Below are 14,349 nucleotides of genomic sequence, written 5' to 3'. Positions count from 1 at the left end.
ACACACAGTACTTACACATTCGGCTGGAGCAATTTTCTGCCGCTATCGTGCTGCAGTTTGGATCACCTCTTTCCCTGTTCCTCTCTTTTCTTTTTGTTCCTCCATAACTGTCTTTTTCCTCTGTCTTTTCCTCAAGCTTTCCCCCCCTCTGCTGTCCATCTTGATTGCCCCTCCCAGTTTTTCTCCCGTCTCCCTCACATACTGTTTTACATCCAGGCAACTGATAAATGGGCTTTTGCATACTGCCAATAGGACAATTATATTATTGACTTCTTTGAGATCTGATGCCATCATTTTTTTTTTTTGCATCCAACCCTTCTCCTTATTCTTCCCTAACCTGAAACGTTTTTCCCACTGACTTTTCGTCATATTTGCATATGTGTTATCCAAGGACAATTATTTGCGTTTTGACATATCTGTGGAAACAGAGAAACTTTGATAAATGTTTTTTTTTTCAGCTTACCATCGTTTCTATTGTTTTCTTAGTGGCTGACAGTAGACAACTGGGTCCATACGAGGCAAACACTGGACTGGTTGCTGGTGCAATTATTATTATTATTATTTTATCAGCTTAGCTGCTGAAGAAGGGATTCAAAAATACATTTTGCTTAATTGTTAATCTGTGTTCTAACACACAGAGGTGAAACTGCTATTAATAGCAACACTGCACAATTGGGAGTTGAACAAATTCATTTTGTGTGTGCCTGGGTGTGCCTTGCCATATATATATATATATATATATATATATATATATATATATATATATATGTGTGTGTGTGTGTGTGTGTGTGTGTGTAAATATGTATAAATATGTATAAATATATATATATGTATATACACATACATGCTACATTAGCAGCTGATGAGTGCGAGACACACGAAACATTCCTGTACTGCAATGCATTAAAACTTTTTTCCTGTATCTGTGTTGATATGTGTGTGTGTGTGTTAAAATAAAAAAAAAACAGACGTATATGATTCCATCCATACATGTGTTACACAGACACTGAGCAGCACATACAGACTCACATATTACTGTATTACATACCTTTTTCAATCATATGGGTGGCAAACATTAATCCTCATCCTTTTTCAGATGTGGGATAAGTCGTTAAGTCATATTTCATGACGACCATGGAGAGTGTCCTCAGATGATGAACGGGGCCTCATCTTATCAGGATTTTCTCTTTCAGAATCTCCCAAAATAGCAGAGACGGCCTGGTCAGTGTATCATAAAGCTCTACAGCCTCTGTGCCAGACCAAACAGATGCAGCAGCCCTCATTCTTGGGTAGACTTTAAGAGTGGTTTAGCATAAATAACACTCTTATCAGGGTCCATTTTGGATGGTTTCCTGAAACACTTTGGATGTCCCACCGCATAACAGTTGCAACTCTTAACATGAGACTCTCCTCGGTCCTAACATAATGTCTGTCCGAGCTACCACGACAGAGACAAATGCTGGCTGGTTATCAGATACAACTAACTGTTTAAAAATGAAAGAGGATCAACCCTACAGACTAGGTTTTCATTTAATCTGATTCACACCGGTCACCAACAAAATATGAAGATCATAGACTGATGGTCTGCACTGAGGAAGCTGCTCCGGGCTGCTGTTAGAAGAAACAGCCCAGCAGACACAAAGCGGTTGTCAACAGTCTGGGGCCAGCCTCTGCTGAACCATGTCAGCATGGCTCTCATTATGTCATTAAGAGAAGCAAAACAGCAGAAGATAGACTCAGCCTAAATGTAATGTTTCATGCCTACTGTAAATACACCTATCCAGCTGGGGCTTGGTAGGAAATGAGCGATAGATAGCAGAGCGCGAGCGTGTGTGTGTGTGTGTGTGTGTGTGTGTGTGTGTGTGTGTGTGTGTGTGTGTGTGTGTGTGTGTGTGAGCGAGACAGACATAGGTCTAAGGATAGAGGGGTGTTATCTCGTTTGGGAAGTCAACACCCATGTCAAACCCCTCCACTGGGAAAACAACCTCTTAGGTAAAGAAGAACGCGTCATGATTTTACTGATTTTGAGCATTAGATCATCAGCGTATGGCAGCAGGACAAAGGAGATCACAGTGCGAGGTCAAAACTCTTCACTTTACTTTGCAGCAGCTTGAGGCTGATCAGCTTATCAGACAGAATTTCTGCACCAAACAAAGGTATGGCAGAAAGATGGCAACTACTGTTGGCTGAAACAAGCCAGGTTCTTGGGCATTTACACCTAAAACCCTGAAAATGTTAATGAGAACCTCACTCTTCTCGCTCCCTTGCAATATTTTACCACTTACAGGGACGTTGATGTTATGTTTGGTGTTTTATCTTGATCAGTGTGCCCGACTGTTTAGTCTCATGGCCACCTGACATCATGTCCATCCGGGGTAGTGTTCATGTCGGCTTTTCCAAGATAACAGCAGCGGGCTCTGAAGACGGGGTCGGCTTTGACTCACTTCCAAAAAAAACAAACTTTGCCACTCACCACTTCAAAAAAATAATTACGTTTATTTACAAACTCAAAAGACTTCCAAACTTGTTTCTAAGTTAACATAATAAAGAAATGAAAGGACCACTTATGACATGAAACAAACTTAAATAGCGATAGTGATAGCGGTCAAAAGACTTTTTGCAACCACCGCTTCTGTCACCCAACATTTAGTGTCCAACCCCTCTCACTACCAACCATGGCCAACACTGTGCTGGGCGTCTCTCTCCAAGTAATATACCCAGCTGACGAGGGACTGCAATCACCTGGGTTTATCCAGCAGCTCCACAGGAGGAGGGACATTACCTGGAGAGGGACATTTACACACATACACACACGGCACTAGGGCCGTAACCAGCAGGGGCCGTGTGCAAAGGTGCTATCTATCACACCAGAAATCAACGCAACCCATAACGAAAAATAATATACAGTAGTAAACACATTTATATTACACTTCCTTTGAATAAATTTGAAGGGATAAACAAGCACCAAAGCATTTACCAAAAGCAAAATTAACGGCTGCAACATTCCGGCCCCTAATTGTAATTATCAATTACAAATTACCCAACAATTACCAGAAGCCGTTATTACACAGTAACTTAAATATTTTTTTCTTTTTCACATTTTACATCTTAGAAACATCACTATGGTATTCGAAGTCCAGCCTTAATGTCAACAGTCCATAAGGCTAAAAAAAAAAAATAGCAAGCCCGAAGCTTACTAACATGATCAGTCCATTCAAAAAAGTGAAAAAACTGAAAAATGGTCAAGTTAATCATGGCTACCATGTGTGGCAGCATCGCATTGTCTTTGGGAAGAGGGGTGTGTGTGTGCAAGTGTATGAGAGGTCACGTCAGTATAAGTGTAGAGCTGGGGCTGGCTCAAGAACACGAAACCTTTGTGAAGGCTTCAATCTGCCTCCAACAAGAGAGACAGCTTCGTGACGGGTCACTCCAAAACATATGTCTGTCTTGAGACAAACATGGCAAAATGTCCTTTGGAGTCTGCCATTGTCTCTATGAAGTGTCCCATGACCCAGGAGTTCCTGGGTGAAGCATCATCCACCACAAGAACAAGGTCCCCAATGGTGAAACCTCTCCGTGGTTTATGCCATTTTTGGCATTCCTTCATCATAGTGAGGTACTCCTTGACCCACCTTTTCCAAAACAGGTCTGTGATGCATTGCACTTGCCTCCCTCTTCTACAGATGTACAAGTCCTCCTTTCTGAATCGACCGGGTGGTAGTATTGGTTTTCCTTTAAGCTGGAGGAGATGGTTAGGCGTTAGCGCTTCGAGATCATTTGGGTCATCACTGGATGGTGTGATGGGACGGTCGTTCAAGATAGCCTCTGCCCCACATAGAGCTGTATGCAGGGTCTCATCATCCAGAGCTTGCTGCTTCATCACTGAACAGAGCACTCTTTTGACCTGTTGTATGAGGCGCTCCCAAACACCTCCATGATGCGCTCCATGGGGAGGGTTAAAGGTCCACTTTATTCCTTCTTGCAGAAGTGATTTCTGGATCTTGTCCTGGTTGAGTTCCTGAAGGGCCTCTTTTAGCTCCCGATTTAAACTCCAAGTTAACTCAATTATCGGATCTTACTTCCTTTACTTGTCCTCTTCGGCATATACATCAATCTCCTGAGTGCATTGATACATGCCTCTGTGTCAAGAATGTGCGCCACCTCCACGTGAACTGTGCAACATGCCAAACAAGTAAATATGACTCCGTATCTTTTAATTGTACTCCTTCCCCGCTTCACATCAATAGGCCCGAAGTAGTCTATTCTCACGTAGGTGAATGGAGGGAGATCCGTAGAGACACGGTCAATGGGCAAATCTGACATTTTTTGTTCGCCTGCACTTTGGCGCTGGAGCTGGCAGATTATGCATTCCATAATGAGCGCTTTGGCTGCTGCGTTGGCTTGGAGTATCCAGTATTGATGACTAAGGGTAGAAAGCATGTGATTCCGCCCACTGTGGCCAACCTTTTCGTGAATATGGTGAAGAATAACCTTTGAGATATGGTTGGCTTTGGGCAATATTGCTGGGTGCTTCGTTTCCTCTGGAAGGGCTGCTCAGCTTAACCTCCTGCCAACTCTCAAGACACCATCCACTATCTTTGGGTCAAGCTTGACTAAAGGACTCGTTTTCTTCACTGTGCCTTTGTTCATGAAGCTATTTCGTCTGGGAAACTTCGTCTTTGCACAAAGCATATGATGGCCTTTTCTGCATGAACCATGTCTTCAACGGCAAGCCTTTGTTTTTTTAAGCTTGCTTTAAACTGCTGCATGTGCTTCGTAACTGCATCATCTTGCTTGCTGGAGCCTTGGTGTATGGAAAGTGTGGTTTTTGCCTTGATTCTTCCCTGGCGCAGTTGTTTAAGCAGCTCTTCACACTTGAGAATTCATCCCACTGCTCTTTTTAGGTCGATCCAGCTGGAGAAGTGCTTTAAGAGTGTAGTGGTGGGAGTTTCATCGGCTTGTAATGCTGCAGAACAGACAGACCACATTCCTCACCTCTGGGTCATCAATAGAGATGGTACCTGGGTCTTCACCATGCCCTGGCCATTCAGACTGAGGTTTGCTTAGAAACTCAGGGGGATGGGTCCATGTTTTGGACTGAAGAAAGGCATATGCCCGCATGCCATGTGATGCTGCGTCTGCGGGGTTGAGCTTGGAGTTGATGTAATTCCATTGTGTGACATTGGACAATGTCCGAATTATGGAAACTGTTCACCACAAAGGTTTTGAACCTTGCTGTGGTACTTGCAATGTACTCGAAGATGGACAAGCTGCCTGTCCAGTACACCAACTCATCCAACGGAATCTACAGCTCTGCTTTCAGCATTCGGTCTATATGCACAGCCAAGACCACAAGCTCCAATCTGGGAATGGTGGTCTGCTTGAGGGGTGCTAGTTTTGCTTTCCCCATGATGAAAACATGCACTTCATCCCTGCCGTTAGTTAGCCTGAGGTAAGACACTGTTCCCTTACCAACCTCGCTTGCATCACAAAAGTGATGCAGTTGTGCGGATGAGATTTCAAAGTCCTTGGGTGTGATATATCTGCTTACAAAGAATGCATCCAACAGCACCAGTTGACTCAACCATCTTTGCCATCTATCAGCATGCTTTTGTGGAATCTGTTTGGCAGATAGCACTACTGGTGCTAAAGATCCTAGGGGGTCATAAACCGAACTCACAACAGACAGGATGCCACGTCTTGTTGTTGGCTGAGGTTTCAAAACTGTGCTAAAAGTGAAAGCATCATCCTCAACATCCCACTGAGTTCCGAGGGCCCTTTCCATGGGAAGCTTATCCCTGTTAAGATTGGTATATATCCGTGAAGACGTTTCGCCTCGCATCCAAGAGGTTTCATTAGAGGCGAAACGTCTTCACGGATAAATACCAAGTCCAGTTGCACTTGATTCAATTCCTTTGGATAACTTGTGACTGTCTTTCCACAAACTCAACAAGGTCTTTGAACTTGGCTCGCCTTCTGCTGTTTTCTTGAATGTCACCAACAACAGTTCTCCACTTGTATCGAAGCTTAAAAGGCAACTTGGATACAATTGTCCTTAAGTGAGATGGCGTTTCCAGCTCTTCCATGAAATGGACTTCATTGTATTAAAGTAGCTCCGCAGAAACGGTGCATAAGATCTTAACGCTGGTCCATCCTCTGCTTTAATTGAAGGCCAACTCAGGACTTTATCCATATGTGCCGCTGTTAGCTTCATTTCATTGCCGAAGTGCCATTCAAGTTGCTCCTTTGCTTCTCTGAACCCCCTTTCTGGGTCCATATGGAGGAAGCTATGAACCAATCATCTGGGTGCTCTCTTTGTGTATTGTTCCAAATAGAACAATTTACCTTGGACATCGTCCGTTTTGCATTCTATTCCTTGTTCGAAAGCCTTGATAAATGATCGGTACTGCAGAGCATCCCCATCAAATACAGGAATTTCTCTGGCAGGAAGAAGAGATGATTGTTGTAGCTTAACCAGCATTGCAGTTATTTCGTTTTGTCTCCTCATGACATCAGTGAGACTGCTTTCTTCACTTTTATTTGAGTCTCCAACTCCTTGGGCATGATTCAAGTGTTTACTTTTGAAGTTTGCTTTGCTGGCTGTGGCTTGGTGGGAAACACTTGCTGAGAGGTTTGGGGGGTTTTGAGTTGTAGCTGAAACTATGTACTCTGTAGATGTTTCAGAATTTTCCAACTGGTGTCCTAGCGTTTTCATTTCTGATTTTAGCATCCTTGGTGATGATGGTGGTAGTTGTGCAGGCCCAGCATGCAAGGATCCAGCCTCCATGAAAACATTTATTTTGGCTTCTGCAGCAGCCAAATCAGCCTCCATGGCGAGCTTCTTCCTTGCCTTAAGCTGGGTTTCACCCATGTCCAGAGCATGCTTCATTTCCAGGACCTGGAGGATTTGCTATGAGCCTTGCTTGAGGCTTTTTGGAACACACCATCTTCCGGCCCCACACTCCCATCCAATAACTCATTCACCTTTTCTTCCTCATCCCCATCCATTCATATTTTTTTAAACACCATTTAAAAAGTCTCTTAAAAGGGTTAATTTAGGCTCATACCAATCCATATGATTTTCCTCTTGGCTTGAAAGGTGGCCTTGTACAGCCACCTGCAACTCCATGAACTCCGCCAAATAGGTATTGAAAGCCTCAACATGTTTACCTATGGCGTCTTGATTTCCCCCCAACTTCCAGTAAGGCGTTGATCTCATTGCGTTTCCGCGTTAGAACGCCAAGCTTCTCCCTGCGCGATGCCATTGATTTGATCAGTTGTGCCTCGTCCGCATTCCCAGTGACAGACATTGTACGGTGATATATTTTATTCACTTTGCAATTAGAACTCGTGGCCCAAGGCGAGCAAAAACATCCACACCTTTTATTGAGCGCACAGGAAGCGCCGCTTCCTCATTGCAACTCATCGCGAGCTCGGCGGCTCCACTTCAAATCATACTAAGAGCGAAAACCATTTTACTCACAACTCCGCCGATACTGGGCTCCTTTTGAAGGAAATCCACTTTTTCTTCCATCCAAGCAGTCTTTTGACTTTAAACATGTCGGCTTTTCCACCATAAAAGCCGCGGGCTCCGAAGACGGGGTCGGCTTTGACTCACTTCCAACAACAAAAACAGAAAACTTTGCCACACGCCACTTCAAAAATAATTACGTTTATTTACAAACTCAAAAAAGTTCCAAACTTGTTTCTAAGTTAACATAATAAAGAAACGAAAGGACCACTTATGGCATGAAACAAACTTAAATAGCGATAGTGGTCAAAAGACTTTTTGCAACCACCGCTTCTGTCGCCCAACATTTAGTGTCCAACCCCTCTCACTACCAACCATGGCCAACACCGTGCTGGGCGTCTCTCTCCAAGTAATACACCCAGCTGACGAGGGACTCCAATCACCTGGGTTTAACCAGCAGCTCCACAGGAGGAGGGACATTACCTGGAGAGGGACATTTACACACATACACACACGGCACTAGGGCCGTAACACCCCCCCCCCCATAACCAGCAGGGGCCGTGTGCAAAGGTGCACACCCAGCTTCTGTCACACCAGAAATCAACGCAATCCATAACGAAAAAATAAGATACAGTAGTACACACATTTATATATTACCCTTCCTTTGAATAAATTTGAAGGGATAAACAAGCGCAAAGCATTTATCAAAAGCAAAATTAACGGCTGCAACAGTGCTAACTCACTTTTTATTTTTAACAGCATTTCAAATTTAAAATACAAACAAATAAAGTACAGAACAAGATGCCTTGCTTGTTATCATCAAACACCAAAGAAAGATATACGGGTACAGGTCATTACACAGCAATATTGCCTAATGAGAAAGACGAGAGGGGAAAAAACCTAATCAATAACAGTTTCCTTTAAGTAACAATCCCATTTTTTCCCGGTATTTTCCCCCTTTGCCTTTCTGTAGACGAAGGGCGAAAGTCATCTTTTCCATGGAGCACATATAATTGACAATTCCAGTAAAAAGGTCCATATTTGGAGGATTTCTCTGACAGCTTTTTCAGATGCTACTAGGACATTTTTCAGGAGATAGGCATAACCTTTACATTCGTTTTTAGGGGGAACTCCAAGATACAGAGAGGAAAAAGGCACATCAATATTAAAGTCCAGGGTCCTAGATATCAAACATCCCACTTTTTCCCAAAAAGGTTGACTATGTGGACACAACCGAAATATGTGGGCATGGTCCACTTGCATTATTGATCCACACTCTCTCCAGCAAGGGTGCTGGGTCCCAGATAATTTGGATTCCTGCTTTGGTGTTATAAAAAATGAATCAAGGCCTTCCAGCAGAAGCCCCTCCAGGTCAGTGACTTAGTGGTGGTGCAATGAGTTGGGGTCGGGCTAAGTCAAAGCCAAACCATGCCTCCAGACCAGGGAAGAGGAAACTATCCAGTGCATTAAGGTGCCAAGCTGAATCCCCCCTTGTGGCCATAGTTGGTCCCACATCTGAACAAACAATAATTAACTTGTCTGTGGAGCCTTAAAGTTTATGAGGCAAGTGCTCACAGGAGAAACATCACATCAGGCTCTACAGGTCCAAGAATGAGTAGGAGCCTGAAAAGCTGAACATGTTTTAAGAGGCCCTTTTCATGATGAATATAATACATTAACACACGTCATGGCTTCCCTGATGTACAGTGGTTGCATAAGTAGGAGTGAAACGTCCTCAGGAAAGCAACAATGAACTTAGTCAGAACAAACCTGAGGCACCTCTTAATTTGCTCTGTGCTCGAGCGCGCACACACGCACACACACACATGCACACACACACATGCACGCACACACATGCACGCACACACACACACACAGAAAAGCATAAACACCATGGATTCCTCGTTAAAACCAGATTAAATCAACAGCTTTGGCATAATGGTCATCGGTGCCATGTGTGACTTATCTATATCTTTTTTCCACTTTAATGAAATTCATTTTCTTTTGTTATATCAAGATCTATGCCATTATAATGAGTAATAGTCTCATCATGACCTCTGCCCCAATGGCCTCAACCAGGAGGTCTGAAGCCAGACACCTGAACCGAGCTGAGCTGCCAATGAGAAATTACAGACAAATGTGCTTATTTGAACAGACAATGATGCATGTGTGCCATGGACACTATGATTCCTCTGTGAGTATTATCACACCAATCCAAGGTGCGTCTTCTCTACATGTGTTATTTGATAGAAAGTCATACTTCACTGACATGTTCTGGTGTTGTTTTGGTGGAACGTGTTACAGCTCCAACCTTTACCTCTCTTTATTTTGTAGCCGTCATCCATATTTTGGACTGATATGTTTTACTTTTTGACATTGTTTTTGTTTTATATATGATGCGTAGCACATGCCATGTGATATAATGTCATGACATAATCATATATTGTATGATCATATACTATGGAACGACCTGTAGCATCTAATTGAATTGAATTGAATGCCTTTATTGTCATCGTACTTTTCATCAATACAATGAAACTGGGAGTACAACTCCACTGTGGTGCAACAATAAAATAAATAAAAAGCACACATTAAAAAGACAAGAATGATTAAAAAAACAGTAGGATAAAACAGCGATGGAATAAAATACAGAATAGCAAGACAAGATTAATAAAGGAGCAGCAATGGGATAAAGTGCAGGCATTAAAGTGCGAGAGGTGGCTGTGAGAGGTTTAACTATATTTGTTTAGTGCGATTATTGCGTTTGGGAAAAAGCTATTGGTGAATCTGGTGGTTTTGGATCTAAGGGACCTGAAGCGCCTGCCAGAGGGTAATAGTTCAAACAGGTGGTTGCCGGGGTGTGAATTGTCCTTGATGATGCTTTTAATGATGCTTTAAGAGGGTCCGGCTATGGGCAATGTCTGTTACATCTACTTATATATGTGTATGCAGTAGTCTGCTTGGGTTCAGACCTTTGAATCCACCCACAAGTTGACAATTCTTTTTGACAATTTTTTTTTAGGAAGTTGTTCCTTATCCAATGAGGGTCTAAGGACAGGATGTTGTGTTGCTCTAAAGCTCACTGAGGCAAATTTGTCATTTGTGATATTGGGCTATACAAATAAAATTCACTTGACTCGACTTGACAATTCTGTCTGATATCAGGCAATTCAGTACCAGTACCAGTTATATATCATCAAACACGTTTTTATTACGCTTGTATAATTGCCATCCCCTGCAAAATTGGTTTAGTATTTTTGCACTATGCATATCTGTAGAAGTTTAAGAAGAACTTTCAGAAGTTTTCATAAAGACTGCAGAGCAAACGTAGATGGCTAACATCACCCATTTACACTGTTTCTGGAGCATGTTCCATTCTGACGACTCTGAAAAATATGTGGGGAACATAAATCTGTCAAGGCATTGCTAACACAGAAACTATATATATATATACAGTGCATCCGGAAAATATTCACACCCCTTCACTTGCCCCACATTTTGTTATGTTACAGCCTTATTCCAAAATGGATTAAATTCCTTTTTTTCATCAATCTACTCACAATACCCCATAACGACAAAGAGAAAAAGGTTTTGTAGAATTTTTGCAAATTTATTAAAAATAGAAAAGTGAAATATTGCATGTACATAAGTATTCACACCCTATACTCAGTACATGGTTGAGGCACCCTTGGCAGTGATTACAGCCTCAAGTCTTCTTGGGTATGAAGCTACAAGCTTGGCACACCTATATTTGGGGTATTTCTCACATTCTTCTCTGCAGATCCTCTCGAGCTCTGTAAGGTTAGATGGGGAGCGTCGCTGCGCAGTTATTTTCAGGTCTTTCCAGAGATGTTCAATGGGGTTCAAGTCTGGGCTCTGGCTGGGCCACTCAAGGACATGCACAGACTTGTCCCGAAGCCACTCCTTCGTTGTCTTGGCTGTGTGCTTAGGGTCGTTGTCATGTTGAAAGGTAAACCTTCGCCCCAGTCTGAGGTCCTGAGCGCTCTAGAGCAGGTTTTCATCAAGGATCTCTCTGTACTTTGCTCCATTCATCTTTCCCACGATCCTGACTAGTCTCCCAGTTCCTGCCGCTGAAGAACATCCCCACAGCATGATGCTGCCACCACCATGCTTCACTGTAGGGATGGTATTAGCAAGGTGATGAGAGGGGCCTGGTTTCCTCCAGACGTAACGTTTGGCATTCAGGCCAAAGAGTTCAATCTTGGTTTCATCAGACCAGAGAATCTTGTTTCTCATGGTCTGAGAGTCCTTTAGGTGCTTTCTGGCAAACTCTAAGCGGGCTGTCATGTGCCTTTTACTGAGCAGAGGCTTCCGTCTGGCCACTCTACCATAAAGGCCTGATTGGTGGAGTGCTGCAGAGATGGTTGTCCTTCTGGAAGGTTCTCCCATCTCCACAGAGGAACGCTGGAGCTCTGTCAGAGTGACCATCGGGTTCTTGGTCACCTCCCTGACCAAGGCCCTTCTCGCCCGATTGCTCAGTTTGGCTGGGTGGCCAGCTCTAGGAAGAGTCCTGGTGGATCGAAACGTCTTCCATTTACTAATGATGGAGGCCACTGTGCTCTTCGGGACCTTCAAAGCTGTAGAATTTTTTTGTACCCTTCCCCAGATCTGTGCCTCAATACAATCCTGTCTCGGAGGTCCAGAGTCAATTCCTTTGACTTCATGGCTTGGTTTCTGCTCTGACATGCACTGTCAACAGTGGGACCTTATACAGACAGGTGTGTGCCTTTCCAAATCATGTCCAATCAATTGAATTTACTACAGGTGGACTCCAATCAAGATGTAGAAACATCTCAAGGATGATCAGTGGAAACAGGATGAACCTGAGCTCAATTTTGAGTGTCATAGCAAAGGGTGTGAATACTTATGTACATGCAATATTTCAGTTTTTATTTTTAATAAATTTGCAAAAGTTTCTACAAAACCTTGTTCACTTTGTCATTATGGGGTATTGTGTGTAGATTGATGAGAAAAAAAGGAATTTAATCCATTTTGGAATAAGGCTGTAACATAAAATGTGGGGAAAGTGAAGGGGTGTGAATACTTTCCGGATGCACTGTATATATTTTTTGTTTTGTTGGTCTTTTATAGAAGTAGAAGGAGCACTTAGCGATTCATGTCAGAAGTTCATTTCATTGCCGTTTCCTACTTGCTGGTTCAGAGGCAGTGGAGGACCTCTTTGACTTTATGTAACAGTGATGGGCTGTGAGGAGCAGGGCCAGTAAGGCTGAGTAGGAAATCAAGAGGCAGATGAGCAGAAGTTCATTCTGACAAGTACTCACACAGACAGGCCCTCAGTATAAGGAGAGAGGAGAGTAATAGACCAAGAGAGCAAAAAAGAGAGGGAGAGAGAGAGAGAGAGAGAGAGAGAGAGCGAGAGAGAGAGAGAGAGAGAGAGAGAGAGAGAGAGAGAGAGAGAAAGAGAGACCTTTGACCTTTAACCAAGCCTTTAATGTTCCAATTCTTCAGTCACATCAAGATAACATTAACACAAATACTCATATACATAGTGGAAAAACAACAATTGCCATACACAGTAAAAACAAAAGGATACAGACCTTCCCCTATTTTTTTTCTTTTTTCAGAAATTAAGAAGAAGCCCTTGGTTTTCTACCATGCACAGCACTTCCCCATGTCACCAAATAGAAATAAATCCTTCCAAGTTTGAACTAAGTTTGAAAAACATGAACTCAATTTTCAGCTGAGCAGCCACTAGACCCCTGAACATGAGTGTGGCATCTGTGGACCCTGTCCCTTTCATTTTGTGCCGTCTGCTAAGCCAAATGCTAATTTTTGCCTGACCTATCAAAAAATTTACCAAGGTGACATGTCGGCACTGTGCTGCTGTGTACCTTGGACCAAAGACAAACAGGCTGTCTTCGAGAACCTCCCCTAAACCTCTGAGCCACTGCTGCAGTACAGAGAAAAGAGGGCTCAACCGGGGACATCTGAGCCATAAGTGCTGTAGGGTTTCCTCATCATTACAGAAGGAGCAGTGGCTCCCTGCTCTAGGATCAATGTGTGCCACATGTCTGTTCATAGCCACAGCCCCATGTACCACCCTCCACTGTAGATCTGCAGTGCGTTTCTCTATGGGGGGTTTGTACAGGGACCTCCAGCTGCCCCTGGGGGATGAGCCTGGTGCCAACAACCACCTCGATTCCTGCACGCCAGCTAGTGATGTTCTGTTGAGAACCTTTTCAGCGACTGCATACAAGGGCTTCTGTGATGTACTTAAGAAGTCATTCTGGTGTTTTGAAGGATAGAATAGCCCCCTTCACTTCCTCCTGCTCCTCCACTGCTGCACGGATTGACAAAGATGGAAAAACAGGCCGCATAGCTGGCTGATCCTCTCCACACTCCACTCCTAGTGCCTCTCTGAAGAAGCCAGGAAGTGCACGGATCACTTCCTCCAACAACCTCTCCATCAAATGAAGAGATTTAAAGCCAGTCTCTTGGCTCAAAATGCCAGCCGTCTTCTGTCCTCCTGATCTGAGACACACTAACTTCATAAGTCCAGCTCTTATGAGGGATCTCTGTACACTTACGGAGCTGAGCATCCTGCAGCGTATCAGTGGGTTATGGAACAGTGGTTCCTCCCCTACACTGCCATAGAGCTGGGAGTAGTCTCTGTTGGTGCATAAGACCGTTCCCCAAGCGCGGAGGACAGATTGATAGAAGGGTGCTGTCGTGAACTCCATGCCAGCCAGGTCCAGAAGGAACAAGTGTTTATCATAGTTCAGGTTCATAACCCTCCGAAGCAACACAGATGCTGTTTCACTCCAAAGTCACTGGTCATGGTATAAAAGGCGCTGCACAGTTTGAAGGCGAAAATCCATGATATGACTGAGGAGATT

Source organism: Lampris incognitus, chromosome 7, assembly GCF_029633865.1.
Source record: "Lampris incognitus isolate fLamInc1 chromosome 7, fLamInc1.hap2, whole genome shotgun sequence".
NCBI classification, from domain to species: Eukaryota; Metazoa; Chordata; class Actinopteri; order Lampriformes; family Lampridae; genus Lampris; species Lampris incognitus.
This window is presented reverse-complemented; position numbering follows the sequence as displayed.